Below are 12,162 nucleotides of genomic sequence, written 5' to 3' on the forward strand. Positions count from 1 at the left end.
TTGCTTTTTTTTGTAGCATTTTATTAAATTTCACAAAACTAAAAGAAATTATTGATTTGAATATAAATATAATTACAGGTTCAAAAAAACAATCTGTTAAATGAAGTGCTAAAACTATCGGAACCCCTGTAACCTATCTACGGAACCCTAAGGAACTACGGAACACCTTTCGGCAACAGTTTTAAATTAAGTTGATTCGTTTATTACTTCCAGCAACTGTAAGATTGTTTTCTATACATTAAAATAACGGTCAAAATAAGTAAGCATTGATTTGCTTTTTTATCTAACCTTGCTCAAATTATTTGTCACGATATAATTAAATATTATTAATGCAGATAACAAAGTTCATATTTTTTTTTCATTTTTCTACAACGCATACACTAAAAAAAAGTCAAATGAAAAAGGCATTTTAGCCTTGGTATTAAAACGTTATGTAATTGATATTGAAATATTTCCGATTTTTCCTTCTATGAAGCATGATAATTTCAAATAAATGGGAGGGAAAAAAATCATTTTTTAGAGGCGATGGTTAAAAATGATGTTTAAAAAAATGTTTATGCCATATTGCGAGCATTGAAATAACAGTTTATCTGCAGATTCATTTAGAATGATTTACATCTTTTAAAAGCTTTCAATCTTAAATTTTGTAAAATAAAAGCAACAACTTTCGCTAAATTGTAAAAAATAAAATTAAGTTTGTCTAATCAATGTGTTTAAGAAATTTCGGAATCAATTTCTGAATTTTTGGAAACAGTTAAAGTTTCTGAAGTTTCATGAATATTCTGGTTTTGGAGGAATTCCAGCAACTTATGGCATGTTTTTCTAATAGTTTAGGAGGCACATTAATAATAGAGGTAGCAAATTTATTTTAATAAAAATTTATAAAGACTACACTTTTCGCATAGACTGAAAAGGAGGTTATAAATTTATATTTGTTATACCTCAAACATACTTATCAACCCTTTGAAACTCTGCAGAATTTTGCGGTATACAGTGAGATGAAAATAGATTTTCGAGGTCAAAAATTAGAATTTAAAAGTAACTCGTGAAAAAATATTTTAAAGAGTTACTTTTAAAATGCTTTTTTCTGTTGTGAAATGACTAAGGAATATCATAGTCAACTTTATTTCGCTATTAAATAAATAATCAATACAATAAAATCCAGATAAAGTTATAAAACTAAGCTATGTATATTTTAATAAAATAAGCGTTAACAATGAATATTTATGAAAATTGTATTTTTATTATATACTATCAAAGATTAAATAATTGGTTAATTGACCTTAAATTAAATTGTGGAACCAAACCTTATTTTTTAAAAGAGCTACAAAAAAAAGCCTAGCATTGCCCCGGTTGAGTGAAAGTAATTTGACATTTGTAGTTTAAGAGCAAAAACTAAATAAATAAATAAAAAGCTACTAATATTTGCCAATTAGGCTATATTATCAATGAATCCAATCCAATAAAAATCAATCCAATATTTTTGGTCAACTTTATCTGAATTTTATCGTACGTATTTAATAGATAAAGTTCACTGACACATTTCTTGGACATTTTACTACAAAGAAGAAAAAACATGTTATAAATAACTCTTGAAAATACTTCATTTTTCCTATTTTTGCTCGCGAAAATAAATTAGCGGTGATGTAAATCCATAGCGAAAGTGATGCGCTCATTGTTTTTTTTGTTTTAGTTCTGACAAAAATTCTCTTTCTTCATATTTGAATATTTTGTTTTAAATGTTTATTTTTCGTTCTTTTTCTTTCATACTAATTATATTTCAGTTAATGTCTGTAAGTAATAAACATTCCGATGGACGATAAAATATTGATACATTTTGGATTGCAGCATTTAGAAAACAATTGTAACATGTATTGACACGCGCACACTAAAATTCGAGGTAAAATGTTAGTACTCTTGCTTGTTAGAAAAAGGTCGAAATTTTGATGGACGATAAACTATTTTAGATATAATATCGGTATAAATTATTGTTATAACAATCAGAAAATTTATTTTATTGTTATCAAAAGCTTGCATCCACAGCTCTAGTTCAGTTTTCTAGTCTGTTTCCCTTTGTCAATAATGTGTCCAAAATGATTATGAAATAGGTGAATATTTGCGAATAATACGCTGTTTTTATAATTGCTGTGAGTTTTCAACTGTTACTCATAACAGTTAGGTCAAGTTTAGCTTATCTAAAGCTAGCGCTGTCTACGGTTATTTTTAAAATGGAGCAAAACTCCAATACGGAGAAAAGACACAGTTTTGTAAAAATGAAAAGCGTCTGTGGTCTAATTTTTTAAAGTTTAAAAACTTCCTTCAATGCTGCAAAATTTGCAAAAACTAAGAATAAGGCAGTAATTTTGATAATTTTCTTTAAGTTGGAAAAATGTCGCCTAATTCGCTATGTTTTTTTAAAAAAAGTTTAATAACTTAAAATATTTCAGTTTTTTCTCTGTTCTAAAGCCCAGAGGATTATATATACAGCGCAGTTCAAGTGTAAGACACTTAAACTAAGGCTTTTTCATTTTCCTTGGTGACACAGTTTCTAAATACAACGTTAAGAAACTTTAAAATTTTATTGTCATATAGCAAAGAACACTCGCTAAAATTGGAGCTCACTCAAAGTAATCAAAATTTTGTCTTGCGGTAAATTCTGTATGTAGTCCTCAAATAACAATTGGAAACAAAAGGAACTCCAGTGGAGATTTGTATACTCTAGTTAGTTTAAAAGTTTTCGAGTTCTAATAACTTAATTTGATTTTAAGATAACCTCACAAAAGTGAAATAATAAATATAAATTTGGTATTATAAAGGTTACTTCAAGTATTAGTTAACGTTTTCATTTAAAGTTTAAAAAATATTGTTGGAACCTAAAATTGCAGTATTCTACTTGAAATTCAATTCGGATGAGATTTTACTTTGTTATTTAATAAGAAAAAAACTTTATTAGAAAATTGTCGCAAAAAAAGTAAAAAAAATAAAGAAATTTACAATTGTTGGAAGAACAGCTCAAAATAAAACTAAAAGCTCATAGAATCAAAATGGGATACATAGCACGTCGTATACTAGTTCTTATTCCAGGCCCCCCCCCCAAAAAAAAACAATTTTTTTAAACAATTTTTCAATTCGTATGTTTAAAAAGTAATTTATTCTAAGAGATCGTACAATTTTCATCTATTTTTAAAAACATTTCTGCGTCAAAATCATTTGTAAACATGCTGGGTTTTACGTAGATTTGAACAAAGAAATAAAAGTATATTTCATAAATTCAGACAGGCTTAGAGAGTTAAATTATCTACCCGAAATAAAAAGTTTTTTAGTTTAAATTTGCTGCTCTAAGTTTTTGAATTAAAAAAAAATCCAAATTATAGTTCGACAGTTAGTTATTGTATAGTTATTGTATAGTATTGTTAGTTACAGTATAGTTATTTTTAAAAATAACATTGTGATGTTGAATGCCTAAAGTTTGCTAAAACAAAAACCAGAACCTTAACAAATATAACGAAGAAAGAAAAATTAAAAATATTCACAAAAGCGAACGAAAAGTCTTTCTTAAAGTCAATCTTTTAATTAAGAAAAACATAAACAACGTGAATAAAATAGAAATATGGTAAAACACAAACTGAAAACAATGGTTTATTCACGTTGTTTACCTTTATTCATAAATAGCACAAAGTATATATCCTCATTTGAATCTTCTGATCATTTAATGGGCTATTCTCCTATTTTGTCCCCTCACTTGAGGTACGCAAAATAATTAAAAGTATTAATTATCAACACTTTTTGCTCAAACATTTTTGTAAATCTGAATATTTTTTATATATGTTTGACTAACTGTTAACACAAAAATTATTCTTATTTAAAGATACACACACACAAAAATTTTAATATCTGTCCCTGACGTGCAATCAAATAAGTGGTTTAATAAATCTTTAGACAAAATAAACCTATTTATTTGGGGGGGGGGGGGTAATAAATCGTGAAGCAAAATAAAGTGATAAGTGAAGAAATAAGTGAAATAATATAATACTAAATGATTATTAAAAAGTTCAATAATTATTCTAGGAAAATAAACATTTATTCTTAAATGTTCTTGTAAAATAAAATTAAATGGTTTGATGAGTATTCTAGCAGATTTTTAAGTGGTTTAATAATGTTAATAAAATAAGATTCTTCATTATTCTTTATTTAAAATCCTTAAATTTTCGAGAAAATTGGAAATGAAATGAATTAACAATTCTTCCGCCAAAATAAATCAGATTATTAAGCGGTTAAAAATACGTTGAAATGAAGCCAACGTAAAAAACATTTTTCCTGGTTAATTTCTATATTTTTACAGATATTAAATGAATACTTTTGTGTATGTTAAAACGCAACGGATGTGTTTATAATGTGTTCTTTTTTTGTAATTCTATTTTGTAAACAGAGATCCAGTTTTGAGAGAGAAGAGAGATCATCCCAATCACGATTAATTGGTTCTTTTTTTTCAAAGTCGTTTTGTTTTCAGAAACTAGTTTCAGAAGGTCGACTCCAATGAATAAGAATAATTTGCTCAACTACCGGTGAAAGTGACTCAGTTTTTATGTCACACAAGAATGCCGATAGCGATAAAAGTGAAAATTGCGATACGTTCAATCCTACTCCTTCAATTTATAGATTGAAGAATATTCTTTAATCCTAAATCAGTTTCTTAGTTTAAATATTTTCCTTTTTCGATCAAGAAGCTTATTAATCTTTATTTAATCCATTAAAAGATAGCATCGAACATTTTATGTGAATACTTTTGCTACTAACAAGGAAACGAAGGAATACATAGGGGTGTTTTCTGGTTATGTTAAAATATTTTTAGGACTAAGATTGATTATAAAAAGAAATTCATTTAGCTTATTACCGGAAATTAAATTGATTTTTTCGATCATTTTTGAGCGAAGGGATAGAGAGAGGATTTTTCAAAAATTTATCTAATATAAAGAATGGGTCATAAACTTTAACTTTATACTTGAATAGCTCCCCAGTGTCAGCTTCTCTTATTGTCCACACGCTAACCTTTACTGTTTACCCACATTTATATAAATAAAGCCTCCTTATTCTCTTAAAGTTATAGACAGATGGCCGCATAAACAAGAAAATAGTTTCCTATCGAAATTTAGAAAGTTATGAGTTAGGGGGGGGGGGTTGAGTGTTTTCACCACGATCTTTAAATATATTAATAATTTGACTGGATCTTTAAAACTTAACTTTAAACAAACATAATAACCATAATTAATATTTTTGTGCTCGTTAACGTTGTTTACCTTAGTTTGAACCACGTTTTGGTTAAAATACTAGAAAGTAAAATTGTTATATCAGAAATTAAAATTTTAGAAAAAAAAAACCTTTTTATATGAAGTTTAAAGTGTCAAGTTTCAACATACAGAATCAACATCAGGAACTAATTATTTAATTTTTGGTAATTTTAAGGAGCACTACTATACGATGAAATATAATGTATTGATTTATATCATAACAACTTAAACTTGATTTTTATATAATTTTTAAAGTTTTTTAAGCACTCATCTCAATGCACGATAAAATATATAGTACATCGGTACGATAACTTGCCAGAATTTATTATTTTAATAAAATTCCTCTTCATCGTGTAAAATTTTAAGGAAGGTACTATTTAGTATTTAAAAAAAAACACGGAGTGCATCTATTTAAGTTATAATAACCTAAAAACAATTCTTTTCATATAGAACTTTTAGGTTCACTACTTAATTGTTCGCATTTTCGGTATAAAATTGTTATAAAAATTAGAATTTTAACAAAATTTAGGATTTTAAAACAAATTTTGGTAAAATTTCCAATTTAACCAAAATTCATCATGTGCACTTTTGAAAGGCACTATGCTCTTTTTACAACAAAGGTACATTGTTTACCTTCGTTAAGGTACATACAACAAATATACGTTGGTTTACAGTATAATAACTTATTAGAACTTCCAATTTTGACAAAATTCTTTACAAGTACCTTTGGGAGGTACAATATACTAATATACAATAAACAGCATCGGTTTACAGTAGAATAACTAAATGAAAATTATTGAATTTGATAAAATTTCTTAATATATCACTTCAGAGAAAAGGTTAATTACGTTTTACGTAACAAGAGGACAAAAAAGAGGATTAGTTAGAAGTTTCAAAATCAATAATGAACAATAATTTGGATATTAGTTAGAATATAATTTGTTTCTTAATAATTGAAATACATGCTTATATTTTATTATTAAAGAAATTTCAAGTATATAGTGATTATATACTAAGATCTAATTACAATTTTGAAATTGAAAATAAAAGAGTCCCACGAATCACTTAATTACTTATCTAATCAATGAGTAGGAATTTTGAGATTAGATAGACCGAAATTAGGTTGAAAAAATTAAAATGAAAAGTACACGATTGATATTTGACTTAACTATTTATTATTTTTTTATTGTTTTATTTGTACTTCACAATTTATAATACTGACAAAACCCGCAAATTTTTCGATAAACAAAAATTCTACATTATTAATAAAATGATAACTAAATTCATCCAGATTTCAGCTTGTACTTTAATTTTATGACGAACGTAATAAATTGCAAACATTTTCTGAACAACTAACCTTTCAATAAATTAAAAATGGAACTAGCTTTATTCATGATAATTGGGTTTTTCAACAGATAAACAAATTTCAATTATATACAACTAGTTAAATTTTTAATACATTTATTCGTTAATGGTGTAATAACATGCTAATCATGTTTTTTTTTTACAGGAACAAAGTAAAATTTCAATAAAAGAACTAGTAATTGAACTAGTTTTACTTCATGCTAAACAGATTTTCCCACGAATACAAGAAAAATTGTAATAAATTACAAATTGAACGTTGTAATTTTTGATCATTTCAATAATTGATACTGTAATAACATGCTAATCATGTTTTTCGATAGGAACAAACTAAAGTTTCAATAAATTACAAACTGAAATAGTTCGATTTTTTAAGCCAATCAACTACTGTTATCAATAACATGTAAATCAGAATTCCCATAGAAATAAACTATATTTCATTAAATAATAGAAAAAAATTCATTGTTGAACATGCATTCATTTGCAATTAAAAACAAATTAATTACTTACATAATAATCGAGCGAGGTTGTTTGAGAAAAGGTCCGGTAGTCCGAGTTAAAGCCGGAATCATCAAAATCTGGACGGAAGTTTTTTATTTCCGATTTTTCTCACTCACTAATAATAAATGTTGTTTGAAAGCGCTAAGATTAATCGGCAACTTCCCCCCTTCAAACCACGTGATCCGTCGGCTGTCAGAAAGCGAGCGTCCGTTTCCTTGCAAACTGACTCACAAAATATTTCAGAGCACTCTCTCTCTCTCTATGTTCGCGACTGGTAAGAACCCATAGAGGAAAATATAATACATGGGTATGACGTCACACGAATTGAACTCTTTTTTTTTTTCTTCTTCTTCTTTTTTCTTTTCTTTTGAACTTGAAAATGTAATACGGCGATTTAAATTCCATAATGACATTGCCAAGGTCACGATTTCTTCGAAAACTTTGATGTCGCGTGAAAAGTGATTTCGAATTAAACTTATTATCTTTTTTTATTATTATTATTATTATTGTTTATTAATCATGATAAAATCGGATAAGTGCGAGTGCGACGAATATTTAAAATTTTAATTGTTTTCATACTAGAGCGTTCCGCAGTGGGGTGATCGTAAAGAGACCCGGTTCACAATATAACACCGAAGTCAAGCATCACTGACTGTGGTCAGTGAGTGAGTGGGTGACCACTTCGATCAGCCTGAGTAGGGACCGAAGATGCGCGGTATCGGTCCGCGTTAAATTGTTGAACCGTAGCGTGCTCGACTTCACGCACAAATCATCGGGGTACAAAATCAAGGGAGCCATCCGCTCTGCAGAGGATCAAAATCGTGATGGCATGTGCTCGGATCAACTTCAGGGATGTTTCCCAGACCATCACCCATAGCTCAGTGTGCAGCTCTAGTGCGACGTTAATAAAGTTACTACCTAACTACACTAGAGCTGCACAATGGCTATTGGTGACGGTCTGGGAAACATCCCTGAAGTTGATCCGAGGACATGCTATCACAATTTTGATCCTCTGCAGAGGGGATGGCAACCCCGTTTCGGTAATCTGAAGATCTGCTCTTACAGTCGTGTACTTTATGATAGAACAGTATAACGAAGATCAATACCAGACACCCTCGGTCCCATCGCAAATTGATCAAAGCGTTCACCCACCCGCTTACTGACCGCAGTGATGCTTGACTTCGGTGCTCTAACTGGAAACCGTGTCTTTACGATCAGTCCACTGTGGGACTTGAGTTTTAGTAAACGATAATTCGTTAAAACAATTCGGTATTTTTTATTAACCCCCTGAGGACGGACGAAAAACGAAAGAAGCGCTTCACAAAGTCCGAGTTTATATGTACTGAAGATGCGTACTATTACGAGATGTGAAACGAGGGTACTGTTTTGAGATGACGACCGTTGATCTTGGGCCGGTGGAATCAGAAAAGCTCATTTTATATAGGATACCATGAATCGTAAAGTGAGAATCGCACGATCACGTTTATATTATCGCGGTCCTCAAGGGGCTAATCTTTAGTTTTTTTATTATTTATGTATGGACAATCATTATAACGCTGAGAAATCAGAAGAATCAAATTTTGAATCGGGCTTGCAAGCCGTTCCTTCTACAAAACACTAAAACAAACAGATTATAGTTCAATGTTACTGGCCCAGGTAACCTAATGATTATCCACGACATGACAGATTCGTGCCCAAGGCAATGAAAATCCCAAAATTCAATCCAATGTTGTTGTAGTTCATTTACGTCGCACTAGAGTAGCACAATGGGCTATTGGCGACGGTCTGGGAAACATCCCGGAGGACGATACGAGGACATGCCATCACAATTTTGATCCTATCCCAAGCGCTTACAGACAAATCGCGCACAACTGGAGCAATACAAACCGCAATTTTTTCAAAGGTCACATGCTCACTTCAAATTGTATAGTGAAGTTTCCAACTAGGAACTTTGCAAGTTTCTGGAATTTTAACTACATAGCAGCTCCCAATTCACCGAAGAACCACCCTGGGTGAGAACAAATGGCACACAAGTGCATGGGGTGATATAAGCTACACTTTCATCAAAAGTAAAATTTTTTCATCAAAATTTTCCATAGTATTGTTTTCAGATGGGTGCATTAAAAAATTCATAGAATTCCCATACTGAAGAAACTTAATGCCTGTTCATAGTCAGTTTATTGTGTGCATAGGAATCTTAGTATTTTTCACCTCAATCTCTCATAATAACGCTTTTCTGTACATTTTCAAAGTGCGGGTTGTTATTATATTGTTCGAGCCCTTCAATTTTAAACAAAATCATAACAGGAATCTCAGTAGGTGCCAGTCATCCGTATTTTGTCAATACTAGTAAAACATTAGAGTCAGTAGGTTCGAATCACACCTAAACTCTGGGTATTTTTTATTTTTTTATTTTCCTTCTTATGTAAGTTGTGCTTTGTTTCATCTTGACAAAGAGTTGACTTAAGCATGTACTCGGCCGCATTTATGAAAATGTAATATAATGCGATATTAGTTTTGCTATTTAGTTTTTCACTAAACAAATGAGACACGAACCTGTGACTTTTACAGTCCATAATTTTATATTTAGATTCCCCTAGCCTAAGTCTTGTTTAGAGAATAAATAGTTTTGACTGAGAGTTTACAAACATTACTCGTTAAAAATCTCAAGAAAAAATGTGCACTGAAAGGAGTACATTACAATTCATATTTAATCCGAGAATCTTCAAGCTTTTCGCTTATGAATTTATTCTTCATTTCATTCATGCATAAATCTTTGTACTCAATGCAAAGCTTGATTTACAAAGTGCTTTCTCTGAATTGAACAGAATATATTAGAATTTATGGATTATTTTAATGCAGGCGTGACAGACTAGATTACGAAATTCCAATGCAATTTTATCGCTCATGCTATGTATTGATATAATAAGGATAAATTTATTCCCAAAACAAACATATGAGAACATACGAACATGAAAGCGACATGCGACTGCTAGATACTAACTATAGATAGAGTGTGTTACTCCGATTAAAATAATTTTTAAGCAACTAGAAGGCTCTACTACTCCAGTACCAATGGAACAATCCGAAAAGAAGTGTGTTCACAGTTCCCTCCGCATTGCTTTGTAAAACTAGCTCCTTTAGCTAGTTCATTGGATATTTATGTATTGATTAGACATTAATGTATATTTGTCTAGATTTGCTGGTTATCACCTTAAATTATAGTATTCTTTTTGTGTTCTAAAAATATGCAATCCTGTGAAGCAATTGACTTATAAATATTCCATTCAAATTATATACCTAACAATTTGTTTTATATAAGTTAACGTAGAATGGCCGAAATTGTTGGTTGTTAACTTTCACCGGTGAATGTTGATAGAGTCGCTTTGGTAAATGTCCGAAATATATTCTAGGTCTAGTTAAACGCCACTGCCCGGTATACATTTGCCCGATATGCCCTACACTAATGTTTTTTTAAAGGTCAAGTGCCCAGTGCGCATTTAACAGGCACTCCGAATACTGTTGTTTCTCCTAATTTATCCTCAGCAGATATTAAAATATCGAATACATATAATAATATCAACGAATAAATTAATATCAAATAGGATATAACAAATATTTCGGACATACACCATTTACAACTGTCCATTTAGAACACTCATCCAATCATCTCTTCAATTATCTCTTATACCCACACTATGTTCGTCCATGTTTTTAAACCTATAATTGTTCATAGTCTACAATGACACTATATTCAGATTAATTCAATTATTAATCAGCGTAACGAATTTGCTAAAATTCATTAAAATGTCATTCAGAATATATTCATTTAATCAGCTCTACAACTGTCTCTTATACCTATTTTCTTCCACAGTCTCATGTTTTTATACCTTTAATTGATCCTAGTTTACAATTACACTATATTCAGATTAACTCTATTAATCAGGTTAACTAATTTGCTTTAATTCATCAAAGTGTTATTCATCCACTCAACGCTTCCATTGCCTCCAACACCTCTCCAGGATCTCGTGTTTTTTAATCTTTAATTGATCCTAGTCTACAGTCACACTACATTCAGATTAACTCTATTAATCAGGTTAACTAACTTGTTTTAATTCAAAGTGTTATTCATCCACTCAACGCTTCCATTGCCTCCAACACCTCTCCAGGATCTCGTGTTTTTTAATCTTTAATTGATCCTAGTCTACAGTCACACTACATTCAGATTAACTCTATTAATCAGGTTAACTAACTTGTTTTAATTCAAAGTGTTATTCATCCACTCAACGCTTCCATTGCCTCCAACACCTCTCCAGGATCTCGTGTTTTTTAATCTTTAATTGATCCTAGTCTACAGTCACACTACATTCAGATTAACTCTATTAATCAGGTTAACTAACTTGTTTTAATTCAAAGTGTTATTCATCCACTCAACGCTTCCATTGCCTCCAACACCTCTCCAGGATCTCGTGTTTTTTAATCTTTAATTGATCCTAGTCTACAGTCACACTACATTCAGATTAACTCTATTAATCAGGTTAACTAACTTGTTTTAATTCAAAGTGTTATTCATCCACTCAACGCTTCCATTGCCTCCAACACCTCTCCAGGATCTCGTGTTTTTTAATCTTTAATTGATCCTAGTCTACAGTCACACTACATTCAGATTAACTCTATTAATCAGGTTAACTAACTTGTTTTAATTCAAAGTGTTATTCATCCACTCAACGCTTCCATTGCCTCCAACACCTCTCCAGGATCTCGTGTTTTTTAATCTTTAATTGATCCTAGTCTACAGTCACACTACATTCAGATTAACTCTATTAATCAGGTTAACTAACTTGTTTTAATTCAAAGTGTTATTCATCCACTCAACGCTTCCATTGCCTCCAACACCTCTCCAGGATCTCGTGTTTTTTAATCTTTAATTGATCCTAGTCTACAGTCACACTACATTCAGATTAACTCTATTAATCAGGTTAACTAACTTGTTTTAATTCAAAGTGTTATT

The 12,162-nt window shown here is 30.4% G+C and overlaps 1 protein-coding gene across 4 annotated transcripts in view; it reads right to left on the reverse strand.

Annotated features, from left to right (window-relative positions):
• LOC107437769 (uncharacterized) overlaps positions 1 to 12,162 on the reverse strand; it is a 66,831-nt gene that overhangs the window by 21,599 nt on the left and 33,070 nt on the right. Inside the window, exon 1 of one of the 4 annotated variants that reach the window (XM_016049865.4) lies at positions 7,161 to 7,547. The exons of 2 other annotated variants lie outside the window; for them this stretch is intronic. The gene's annotated coding sequence lies outside the window, so the exon portion shown is untranslated. Of the gene's footprint in view, positions 1 to 7,160; positions 7,548 to 12,162 lie in introns of those variants that run through there. One more of the 4 variants, XM_016049869.4, reaches the window with a different exon arrangement.

This window comes from Parasteatoda tepidariorum, chromosome 10, assembly GCF_982258835.1.
Source record: "Parasteatoda tepidariorum strain Cologne lab strain chromosome 10, Ptep-v5.0, whole genome shotgun sequence".
Lineage (NCBI taxonomy): Eukaryota > Metazoa > Arthropoda > Arachnida > Araneae > Theridiidae > Parasteatoda > Parasteatoda tepidariorum.